The 11,817-nt window shown below is 58.1% G+C and overlaps 1 protein-coding gene across 1 annotated transcript in view; it reads left to right on the plus strand.

The window, feature by feature from the left end:
* TWIST2 (twist family bHLH transcription factor 2) overlaps window positions 1–3,762 on the plus strand; it is a 49,822-nt gene extending 46,060 nt beyond the window's left edge. The window contains exon 2 of the mRNA XM_086720105.1: window positions 3,068–3,762. The gene's annotated coding sequence lies outside the window, so the exon portion shown is untranslated. The remainder of the gene's footprint in view (window positions 1–3,067) is intronic.
* Window positions 3,763–11,817: the final 8,055 nt, after the last annotated feature.

The following is an 11,817-nucleotide window of genomic DNA, read 5'->3' on the forward strand; positions in this document are numbered from 1 at the left end:
CCACCCTTACTCCCTACCCTGCCTTTTGTTGGCAGTGTCCCACAAAGTTCAAGGTACTTTGTCCCTTCCCTTTCTGGCTGCACAGTCTGCCTTTACTTTCTTTAAAAAGTTGCCACTGTCTACTGTGTGTTCTAGTTGCTTACAAACAGGTTTCTTCTCCCCTGTTAGATTTCTCTGTTTCATTTCTGGGCTTTTTAAATAACTACTAGCATTTCTGGCACATGATAGAAGCTCCATACATGTTAAGAAGATGGATGATGGATGGATGATTGATGGATGGATGGATGGATGGATGGTAGGTGGGTGAATAGACGGATGGATGGATGGGTGGGTGGGTGGATAGATGAGTGGGTGGGTGGAGGGAAGGAAGGGTGGGGGGTAGATATGTGGATGGTAGGTGGATGGACAGATGGATGGATGGATGGATGGTAGGTGGGTGAATAGACGGATGGATGGATGGGTGGGTGGGTGGATAGATGAGTGGGTGGGTGGAGGGAAGGAAGGGTGGGGGGTAGATATGTGGATGGTAGGTGGATAGATGGATGGATGGATGGGTGGGTGGGTGGATAGATGAGTGGGTGGATGGAGGGAAGGAAGGGTGGGGGGTAGATATGTGAAAGGTGGATGGACGGATGGATGGATGGTGAGTACATGGGTGGATGGATGGAAGGCCTTTTAATAAAATCTTCCCCCTGAAGCCCCTGCCTCACCTTTTGGAGAATTTTTATTGTTGTTTCACTCCCTGGGTTAAGTCCTGGAATTAATAGTCAACTAAGACCCTTTACTGCATATTTGTGCCCAAGGGTCTGGTGTGGCAGAGAGAAGCAAAGTCACCCTCTCAGTGTAGCCGCTGCCCCGCCGCTCTGCCCGTCACCACCCCCCCCCCCAATCTCTGCAAGGCAGACAGATGTGGGGAGTGAACTACAGACAGGGCACACGCATACGGTTTCAGGTGGCTGTTACACGCGGGAGGCAGTCCTGGGCCCCACATGTTTTACATTTGTTGCTGAGAACGCTGCCCATGTCAGCAGACATGGCCGGGGTCAGGGTGACATCAGGGGGGCCAGGCCCACAGGCTCTCGGTCAAGAAGACGAATGAACCTGCTCATTTCTGCCTGAGCCCTGGGCCCCGCGGGTACACGAAGCAGCCCTGAAACTCACCACTACTGGGGGACGGCCTCTGTCATTTTTGGCTTTTCATGGATGATACTGTATTTCCCCTTGGAGGGTTGGTGCGGCTCATATATCAAAAACTGTTGTAATTATTTCCTCCCTCTGAGGACGGCTTCCATTTACCTTTCTCTAGCTGCCCCCCTTATTAATTATCTAATTACAACCACATTCTCCAAGAGAGAGCAGCCTTTGACTTTCTGCCCAGGACCACTTAGAAAGGCGTACATATTTGGAGTGCTCTGGGCTCGAAAGAAAAGAAGTGTGTGTGTGTGTGTGTGTGTGTGTGTGTGTGTGTGTGTGTGTGCATGTTTTCACACACATGAGTTTCTCTCAGGGAAAATGTGTCTTAAACTTCTGAGCCCTTTGTCTTGGCCCAGTGGGGCTTTCTAGAATTCTCTAGGGATCTGGGGGAAGGGAGTTGGGGGTGCAGGGAGAGGGGTAAGCTTCCTGCTTGCAACTGCCCAGTAGTATGAGGGACACACACTCACACTCACATGCACACCCACAACACACTGTGGAAGTTGTCACCCATCACCGGATCAAAAATCCTTCTGTATTTTTGTACCCTTACACATCACGGTCCCAGGACCTGGGGTGCCCATCCTTGACTTCTTATCCTGGAGGGAAGTTCCTACAGTGACCCTCCTCTCAGGCTTCTCCTTGGTAAAGCCATTCCTGTCTCCTCCCCACCCCCAGGCCCTGCCGGCCTCATTGCAAACCTCATCCTTCTGTCTCAGCACTTGGGTCCGGCAGCCCCCCACCCCACCCCCGGCCACGGCGCATCGGGGGCAGGGGAAAGGCCTGCCTCAAGCATCGTTTTGCCCCAGGACCAGGTGGCCCCAGCACATAGACGACTCTGATGAATGGACTTGCCTCCTTTGGTTATGAAGTTGATCTGGTTATTTCTTTGTTTGTTCTCCAGATGAGGAGGTGCGTGCTGTGCGCACCGGGCCCTGGGGTAGGCGGTAAAGATCACGGGGAGCCGGAGTGCCCACCAGCCAGTCTAAAGAATCCCTAACAAAGTTCAGGGGCTCCTGGGAAGGATGACATAGGTCGGGATTGGTTGCAAGCTGCCAAGCGTTCTGTGGGACGGGGGTCCTGCGGGACGAGGCCATCAGCAGCCCTCGGCCCCAGAACAGCCGGCGACGGGCTGGAAGTGGCCCTAGCCGCGAGCTGCCCCCTGGAGCGAGGTGTGGGGCCCAGCCGTCCTCGCCCTTGGCACCTGCAGCACCTTTGCAACAGGCGGACAGGCCCTGAGCAGACGCCCATGCCCAGCAGCAGGACCCCCGTCTTCCTGGGCTTCCCACTACCGTGACTGGTGACCGTGGCTCACAGCGGCCACGTCTGTCTACAGTCTGGAGATCACACCCCACCTGAGCTTCTTTCCGGGAAGCACATCTTCTCGAGCGGGACTCGTGGGCGCGGTCTGGGGACCCCACCGCTGTCCTAACCCCGCCACGTTCCAGGCGACGAGGCCCCCTGGGTGAGCCCACCTTCCTCACAGGAAGGCCGTGGCGGTTCTGGGAGAGCGTGGCCCCTCGTCCATGGGCTGGGCTCCTGACCTGGCGCCTCGCCGGCCGGTCCCACGGTCAGGCAGGGGGGCTGGGAGGGGGTGCCCTGGGTGGCCCCTGGACACACTCTTTCAACAGGACGCTGTGCACGTCACACGCACGCTCCGGCAGACCTTTACACGCGCTTGTGAGCCCTCAGAGACGGGACGGTTGTGTGCCCTGATCACGGTGGGGGGTGCCGGGATCCACGCGTGATGAGAGGGCCTAGGACCGCACACACACATCACAGACACACACACACACACACACACACACACACACACACACACACATGCACACCTGCATGCAGTGAGGGCTCACGCTCCCTCTCCCTTGTCTTCCAGGCTGTCCTGCGGGGCCGAGGCCCAAGTGGAATCGGGGCACCTCCACGTCTGTCACTTCTGACACCTGTGCAACCTCAAGGGGCCCAGCTCTGCTCCCGGCACAGCGTCCAGACACGGGGACAGCAGCGGCTTGGATAGAGGACCCCGGGCCGCACACCTCCTCCCCCGAGACGGTCCCTGCTGGTGACATGGTCATTATCGTCCTTGCCACTGTTTGGATTTTCCTTCTGGGTTTTTTTTTTGTTTTTTTTTTGTTTTTTGGCGGGGAGGGGGGATTTGTTCTTTCTGAAAATCTCTAGATTCAGGAACATTTACGAGGATTTAAATTTTGGATTTGTATTTCCCTCTAAGTGCCTTTTTAATGTATATTTTTTTAATAAAACAGAAATGCATTCCTGTACAACTCTGTTTAAACTGGACCAAGGCTCTCAGACAAAGAACCTCGCATGCCCCCCCCCCGTCCCCCACCCCAGCCTCTGCATGATCGTTCCAAGCAAGCCTGGACTCCTTCTCACCCCTCGCCTCTCTCTCTCTCTCTTGTGATTTGCTCAGCTAACCATTTTTTAAAATATTTTCTGTTTCAGTGTATATGTTGCTTATTTGTTTTATTTATTGAGATGTTTTTAACAAGCTCGGTGACTGCAACGTGGCTGTGTACCCTGCCCCCTCCCAGGAATAATAAAGATGTCCCTGCAGCCCGGCCTTCCCTCTCCTCTTCTGTACTTCACAGCAAGGAATCGGCCCGAGAAACGTGAACCAGGTCACAGAGTTGACCACTGCTTTGCTTTAGAAGGGATAAGAGAGGGTGTGAGGCAGTGTGCCATGGGTAGTCGTACAACTTTCTAGAAGCTGCCGTCCCTGACGCGGTGCAGAGGGCTATGGACGCAGGCCTGGGAAAGCGGGTGAGGCTGACCTGGGCCCCTCCGTGCGTCTGGCCTCCCCCGAAGCCCCCGGGGCTACACAGCACCGCTGTCCAGACCTCCTCCTGCCTGTGACGTGGAGACTGTGCATCCTGTGTCCATCCCCGTTCCGAGGCCGAGGCCAGCCTCCCCCTTACCCCCCCCCCACCCCTGGCTCTGCAGAGCCTTCCCCACAGCCTCAGCCCCACACCCATACTGCTCTGAATACGTCTAACCCTGGGCCCCGCGTGCAGCTGTCCGGCCCCCCAGAGCCTTGTGCACCCAGCAGGGGGAGGTTAAGGAAGGAACACCTGTATCTACAGGGGAGCTCGGAGCCCTTGCCCAGAAACCCCAGAAGGGTCACAGTCTGCAGCTAAGAAGGCGAGTCTGGCCGGGGTCCGGTCCAGGTGGGCGGGGTAACTGGGGAGACATATCGCCGGGAGGGGCGGGGAGCCCCGCACCCCATGTGCTGGCCTTTTGAGCCTTTCGCCATGTCTGGGGGCACCAGGGCGGGTGTGGGTAGCCCCAGGTTAAGGGCTTCCAGCTGGGCAGCCGCACGTCACCAGGTCACCTCCCTGCACCACCAGTGGCATGGGTCGGGGGGACACTGATACGAGGTCTGCTGGACAGAGCTGTCTGAGGACACGGCGCCACCCGGAGGCCACCCAGCGCCCGGACAGGATTCTCGGGAGCAGGGCTGTGGCGGCCTGTGAATCTTCTTCCTCCCTTTCTGCCACTGCCCGGGGCCACTAGAAGGGCAGACCCTCAGAACACCAGCCAGACCTCAACGTCCATCACCTGGCTGGCTCCTTGCAGTGACCCTGAGGCAGCACCAGCTTCCGCCAGGACTGGCACCAACTAGAGGGGTCCTGTGCACCTGTCTGGGGGCCTGGTCCCTGCAGCATGAGCCCCAGCACTGATCACAGACAAGAGTGGACACGTGTACGTGCACGTGCACACACACACACACACACACACACAAAACTATATCCCTTGTAGAGGTTTCGGGAAGACAGAGCTGGGCAGCTGGGGCCCTGGCAGTGAGAGTCCAGAACTGCCTCTCGCTGTCCTGCCGGGTCCAGCAGAGGCCATTAGATACTCCGGCACCTTGCCTTGAAGGGATTCAAGAGGAAAACAATAGCAAATGCTATCACATCAAATGTGCAGATGGGGTGGCCACAAAGAGTTTCTTTCTTGACTTCCAAATTGCAAAATTTGTGCTGCCTCCGATGCGGGGCAGAGGGCTTGGCCGGGCGTGACCACAGCAGGGTGCTGGGACCGAGGGAAGACCAGAGAAGACACCTTGCCTGTCGTGGGAGAGTCGGGGATGGAGCTCAGGGTCTCGGCAGGGCACCCCAGGAAAGGACCGAAGTCATATCCTGGGACCTGGGACACCCCGCTGTGTCCCTGGACCCCATAAGGCCCTGAATAAAGCATTTATGTTCCCAGGTCTCATTTATTTAAAAAAATTTTTTGTTAATGTTTTTATGTATTTTTGAGACAGAGAGAGAGCACACGCAGGGGAGGGGCAAAGAGGGGGAGACATAGAATCTGAAGCAGACTCCAGGCTCCGCCAAGCTGTCGGCAAAGAGCCCAACGCGGGGCTCGAACTCACGAACTGTGAGATCATGACCTGAGCCGAAGTCGGGCGCCCAACCGACTGAGCCACCCGGGTGCCCCCAGGTCTCATTTAAAAATGAGCGGAGAACTCCTCTTCCAACTGCTCTGGCCTCGCGCAAGGAATAGAGCCCATTGGATTAACTCCTCCCCTACTGACCAGAAACAATCGTTAATACTGAGGAGCAGTGTGGCCACGGACTTCTTTCCAGCCAACATACTCACCTTTACACTTTGTGCGTTTTAGCTTGGGGTCAGCACGTTGACTCCATTCGTGTTTTGTTCACTGACCGTGTGCTCTCGGTCCATCCGCTTGAATACTCCGTTTGTCGACATGCGGTCTGCCTTGGACTGTGGCCCAGGAGAATCAGAAACCCTGCCCGATCCCCTCCTTCCCAGCCTGAGGGTGGTGGGAGGGCCCGACTTGGGAGTCCTGAGAACCTCAGGCCGTCCTGACTCCGTGACCCACCCAAGCCGAGTAGAGCAACGGAGCCTCTGTTTCCTTGTCTGGGACGTAGAAATGTCTGGAGTTAAAGTCCCGGGTGTTGTCAGTGCCTACACTTCGTGGCAGAGCGTCAGGGATGGGGCAGTGGGGAGACACGGCCTGGGATGGAGGGCTGAGGAAGGGGCACCGAGTTCGGGGCAGCAGTGGCAGTCATTGCCAAGGACACCGAGAGCGGCTGTGGACAGGGAAGCGTCAAGATTCTTGCCACGCGTTGGGGAGACAGCTCCCTGCCACGAGCTTCCCGGAACTCTACTGGCCACCTGGATTATTTTGGCGTGAGGTGGTTTCTTTATTAAGACATGACTCTCCCATCACAGGTAAGTCCCGGAGACAGCGGGCAGGTGCTAGGCCAGGGGCATGCGCAGGGGCCGTGACAGACATCTTGCGACTCTGGGGGTGCACGTGAAAAACACAAGCCAGGCTGGGACCCAGGGAAGGCCTCAGGGAGCTGTCACCCCACAGAAGACTTTACCAAATGAGGAGACAAGCAAGTGATAAGTGATGTTCAGGAACAAAGAGGGGCGCCTGGGTGGCTCAGTCGGTTAAGCGTCTGACTCTTGATCTCGGCTCAGGTCGTGATCTCATGGTTCGTGAGTTCAAACCCTGTGCCAGGTTCTCTGCTGACGTCTCAGAGCCTGCTTGGGCTCGCCTCTCTCTGTCTCTCTCTCTCTCTGCCCATCCATGCTTGTTCTCTTCTTTCCCATTCTTTCAAAATAAGGACATAAACGTTTTTTTTTTTTTTAATTTTTTTTTTCAACGTTTTTTATTTATTTTTGGGACAGAGAGAGACAGAGCATGAACGGGGGAGGGGCAGAGAGAGAGAGGGAGACACAGAATCGGAAACAGGCTCCAGGCTCCGAGCCATCAGCCCAGAGCCCGACGCGGGGCTCGAATTCCCGGACCGCAAGATCGTGACCTGGCTGAAGTCAGACGCTCAACCGACTGCGCCACCCAGGCGCCCCCATAAACGTTTTTTAAAAAGGAACAAAGAGACAAAGATTCCCATAACAATAGAAATGAGAACTCACGATAGGAAACATAGATGCATTTCTGCTCGCCGCTGTTCCAGATGCCGGTGCCCCAGATAATCTGCATCCGGGAGCCAACACACGTGCTTCCAGGGTGGGCTTGGGTGGGGCCACACGTGAACGACACCCAACATGCTTCCTGGCACCCAGCGATCATCCGGAAGGAGAGCTGTTGGTGGTGGTCACTTTCTCTCTCTCTCTGCCTCAGTTTCTCCTTCTATAAACCACAGAGGTGGACGGGGTGCCCTGTAAAAGCCATTCCGGTTTGTTACGGGTTGAATTATGTCCCCTACAATCATACGTTGGAGTCCTGGCCCCCAGGATTTCAGAAGGTGACTCTCTACTTGGAGCTGGGGTCTTTGCAGAGGTAATCAGGTAAAAGGTCATTAGGGTGAGCTCAATCCCATATGACAGGTGTCCTTGTAAGAAGAGGAAGTTAGGAAGGGAGAAGATGGCCATCAATAAACCAAGGACAGGGGCCTGGAACAGGTTCTCCCTCGTGGCCTGAGAACGAACAACCCCACACACACCTTGGTCTGGGACCTCCCCGCCCCAGAACAGAGAGACAGGGCGCGTCTCCAGTGTTTAAGCTGCCCCATGTGTTAGGGCAGCCCTAGACGAAGCTGGAAAGCTCCCTGCCCCCGTGTTTGCTTTGTTGAGAATAAAATGGGAAAGTGAAGTGAGACCAGAAACGCCAGAAGCCAGGGGGGCTGGCCTTACTTCCCAAGCTTAAAAACGCAGGGTGGGCAGAACTCTCGGGTTCTACCAGTCACTGCCCGTGGCCGGCTTCCCCACAGGAGCGAAGGAGGGAAGGTGCAGACGGGGACAGGACGGCACAATGACGTCGGTGATGAGAACGGATGATGGGGAGGCGGTTTCTCGGTCTCCCCGGTGGTGCCGACCCCGGGGACACAATTACCCGGGGACACAAGGGACGGTGGCACGCGCGGCCCCTCCTCTTGCCCCTCCCCCCTCCGCCTGTGGGAAGGAAGGGGCAGGCCCCTCCTGGGAGCCCTCTGCCTGCAGACCGCCACCCTCCACAGAGACCGGACGGAAAGAGTGCGGGGCTCTCGGCTAATTGCCGATTTACGGCCCAAAGGACAGGGCCTCTGTCTGGGTGTCTACCTGGGATGCTGCGCCCAGCCGGACGAGCCGCCACCTGACTGCTCCCCGCTCCTGTAGAAGCGAGCTGCCCAGCTCAGAGCAAACACAAGCCAGGCGTACGTACAAACCCTCCACAAGCCGGGCTTCTACTTAACGATGCGCCACTGGGGGCAAAAGGCACAGTCCTACCCCCGCCCGCTAGGGCTCCTGCTTCTCAAGTCTTCTGGAAAGGTCACCGCGGCTCGGAGTTCCTTTCTGGGGGTGGCAGATGGCGTGAGCCATCTGAGCCTTGACCGCTGTGTGTTCAGAGCCGCGGTGGAGGACTGCTGGCCTTTCTGACTGGTTTCTTGGCCCCTTCGGGTCGATTAAATCTATTCATCTCGGGCTTCAGAATCAAGGTTTGTGGTTGCAGGGGCCGCAGAAACTCAGGGCTTCTCAAAGTACGGGGCTTAACGCAGGCTGACCGGTGGGAGGGAGCTGGCCAGCTTTAGCTGCGGGTCCAGTAGCATCAGACCCCACCCTGCCTTCAGGTATTTTTACACTCGCGATGTTTCTAGTTGGAATGAGGCAGATTGGGTCCCTCTCCAAAATCGAAAGGCACTCGGAGAGCAGCCTGCCGGAGTCCCGAGGCCCCACGTCAGAGGAGGAGGAAGGAGGCTGCGGTCCCCACCCGCCTGCCTGTGTGGTGTCCCCTGTGACCCGTGAGCTCTTGGACGCTAATCCTCCCCCTTCCTTGTGCGCGAACTTTCCCCGCCGCAGCCCCAGGAACGCTCGGGGCGGGGCGGGGGGGGGGGGGAAGCGCCAGCCACCTGAACTTCTCTCTGGACTGGATGTCGGGTGCAGCTTCCCATTTGGGGCTCAGTCCTGAGAGGTTTCAGACACCACTCGCAGAGAAGAGGCTCAGGGTGGTGAGCCAGACGGGCCTGGGCTGGGAAACCCTCTGAGGGCCTGGCTAGGCACCCCTCAGTGTGAGAACGAAAAGCGTCAGCAGGTGTTCCTGAAGATGGAGGTGGGTCCGTCCCACCGGCCGTTCCAAACCCACCTCCTGGCCCCTCCACCAGCCACGGCCTGGCCTCGGCGCTCAGGAGGGTCAACCCAGAGAGGTACTGACGTGGCCTTGAGGACAGCATCCAACATGGTGGACAAGGACCAGATCACCGCTCCTCGCTGGGCTGCGGGCACCTGGACCTTGCACGACAGAGGCAAACTCTACGCCAGGCCACGCTCCTCACTTGCTTGCCGCGGGCAGGACTCCGCGTGCTTTGGCCAGGGGCTTGGGGCTGTTCCCTGGCATCGGCGTGCCTCCCACGTGGGCGGCGGGGAAGCCCTGCAAGGTGAACCAGGCCAGTGACAGGCACTGGGGCAATGGCAGGGAACCCCTCCAGATATCCTGGGCTCCCCAGCGGGGAGGGCACCGCCGGCCAGGGCCAGGGGCGTGGCCCGTCTGGGTCCCAGAACATCTTAGCCCTCCCACTCTGGGCCGGATGCACACTCGGCGGGGCGGACAGAGAGGCCACAGAGGAGGCAGGACCCTCGTCCCTGAAGGACCCAGCCGGCCTCACCCCCCTACGGCCTTCCCTTCGAGCATCAGAAACGTTCTCCTGCCGCATCCCAAGCTGCCAGCAGTTTGGGCCTTGAAGAGACGTGGCTTGGTTTCCGTTCTGTTTTTACCAGCGGTTTCTTCCTGCCCTCTTGGTGCAACTGTCGTCTGTGCTTTGTGTCACATCATGTTCCTGGAACGAGCCGGGGCAGGGTCCCGTCAGAAGCTGGGTTTGTGGTCTGGATTTCTTCTGCTGTAAAATGGGACGAAACCCCCGTCGGGCCTTTCTCCCGGGGTTTCATGACAGGAAGGTAATCTGCATATTTGCGTTTTCTCATAGTGTCATCGTGGCTTGACTCCTAATAGGGTCGTCGCACAGTAGGGCCGTCCGCACAGGCTGCGCGCAGAAGGGGAGACCCGCCTGCTTGTCCGAGCGCACCACACAGCCTGCGGTGGCTTGGGGTCAAGGGACGGTGGATGACACATGCCGAGGGCTCCCTGTGGCTGGTTTTGGGGCTACACCAGGGCCGCCAGCCTCACGGCCCCCCTTCACGAGGCTACCCACCCATGCAGCGCGGAGATCCAGGGGCGATGTTTTCTCTGGGCACACCCCAACTCCCAAACTGGTTTCTGTTTTAAAAGAGTGAGCGTGCTGTTAGCAGAAGCTCAGCTAAGCCAAGCGTCCTCGGTCCTCAAAGTGATGAAGACAGGAAAGGCCAGCAGAGACCCCTCCTCTTCCCATGCCTCTCAGCTTCCTCCACTGCCCTCCCCTCCTCTCCCTCACCTTTCTGGCACCCCCATATTCAGGGAAACAGCCCACAAGCCTCCCCAAGGGTGGTTTCACTGCTGGGAGCGGGCAGGGCTGAGGCTCCAGGGCCACAAAGCCCGCAGCTCAGATGAATGTCTACACAAGCGAGCAACCTGGGGCTGTGCTCAAAAGAGGCCGCCGAGGCAGTGGCAGCACAGGACAGACACGGAGGAGCGGCCACCGTGCCGCAGGGCAGGGTGCGTGGCTGAAGAGGAGTGGGGGCTTTGTGACCCCCGGAGAACCCACCTGCCGCTGGGATGTGGAGGGCAGAGGGCAGGCGGCCTGACCCCAGGAGGGGTGGGTGGGGGCCGCAGGGAAGTCCGTGTGCGGCCAGTGGCGGGGGGACTGGGAGCCCCCGGCTGTGCTGTGTGGTGCACGAGAGCGGACAGGGGAGGCATGGGAGGAGGACAGACAGGTAAGGGGAGGGGAAGGCACAGAGCTCCGCCAAGAGGAGAGTGGACAGTTCTCTGTCGTCCATCGTCTGGGCCTGAAGAGCTCGGAGGGCGCCGTAGAAAGACCGATGAGAGCGCTGGGCTTGAGCACGGGGGGCTGTGGGTGGCTGAGCTGGCCAGGGTGGAGACCTGGTGACTTGAGGATGGGGTCAGCGGGCCCATGGGGTTGGAAACAGCAGCTGGCCTGGAGGTGTCCCTGCTCGGGACTCTCTGGGAATCTTCCAGGCCCAGAGGGGAATGGCTTGCGGGGCGCATGCCTCTTCAGAGCCATCCACCCCGGGGTCTTCCCAGGGAGCCCTTCAGCAAGTGGCTTTCCAGACAGGTGCCTTCTGATGCGTGGCCCCACCAGAGCCCATCACCTGGGGGCCCCAGGACACTTGAAGAAAATAGCACAGGGTCAAGAAAGACACAGAGGTGGCTCAGTGAGCCTCAGGAATCCAGCTGGGGACGACTCCCTTCCTTCAGAGCAGGGGGCGGCCAGCCTGTGGTTCCGCCTGCCATGCAGGAGGAGCCGGGGGCCTGAGGGAGCTCTGTCCCTCTGCATCACAGAGCTGCTGGACCAAACTTCTCCTGAAGGTTCCCGAACCCTCCCCAAAGTACTCTGTCCTAGTCGTTTACATCCATTTAAACTGGATTGCCTGTCCATTCATGATGTAAAAAGCCCTGAGATAATGCGCTCAAAACTTCCACCAAAACAGGAATTAGATCATTGTTTGCTAACAATTGTCACGCGTGCAGAACTTTATGAGAGGAGAGGGAAACCTTTTCTGATATGTTGACATCATAACAACCCACGT

Source organism: Puma concolor, chromosome C1 (assembly GCF_028749965.1).
Source record: "Puma concolor isolate L17-30 chromosome C1, mPumCon1.1.hap2, whole genome shotgun sequence".
NCBI lineage: Eukaryota > Metazoa > Chordata > Mammalia > Carnivora > Felidae > Puma > Puma concolor.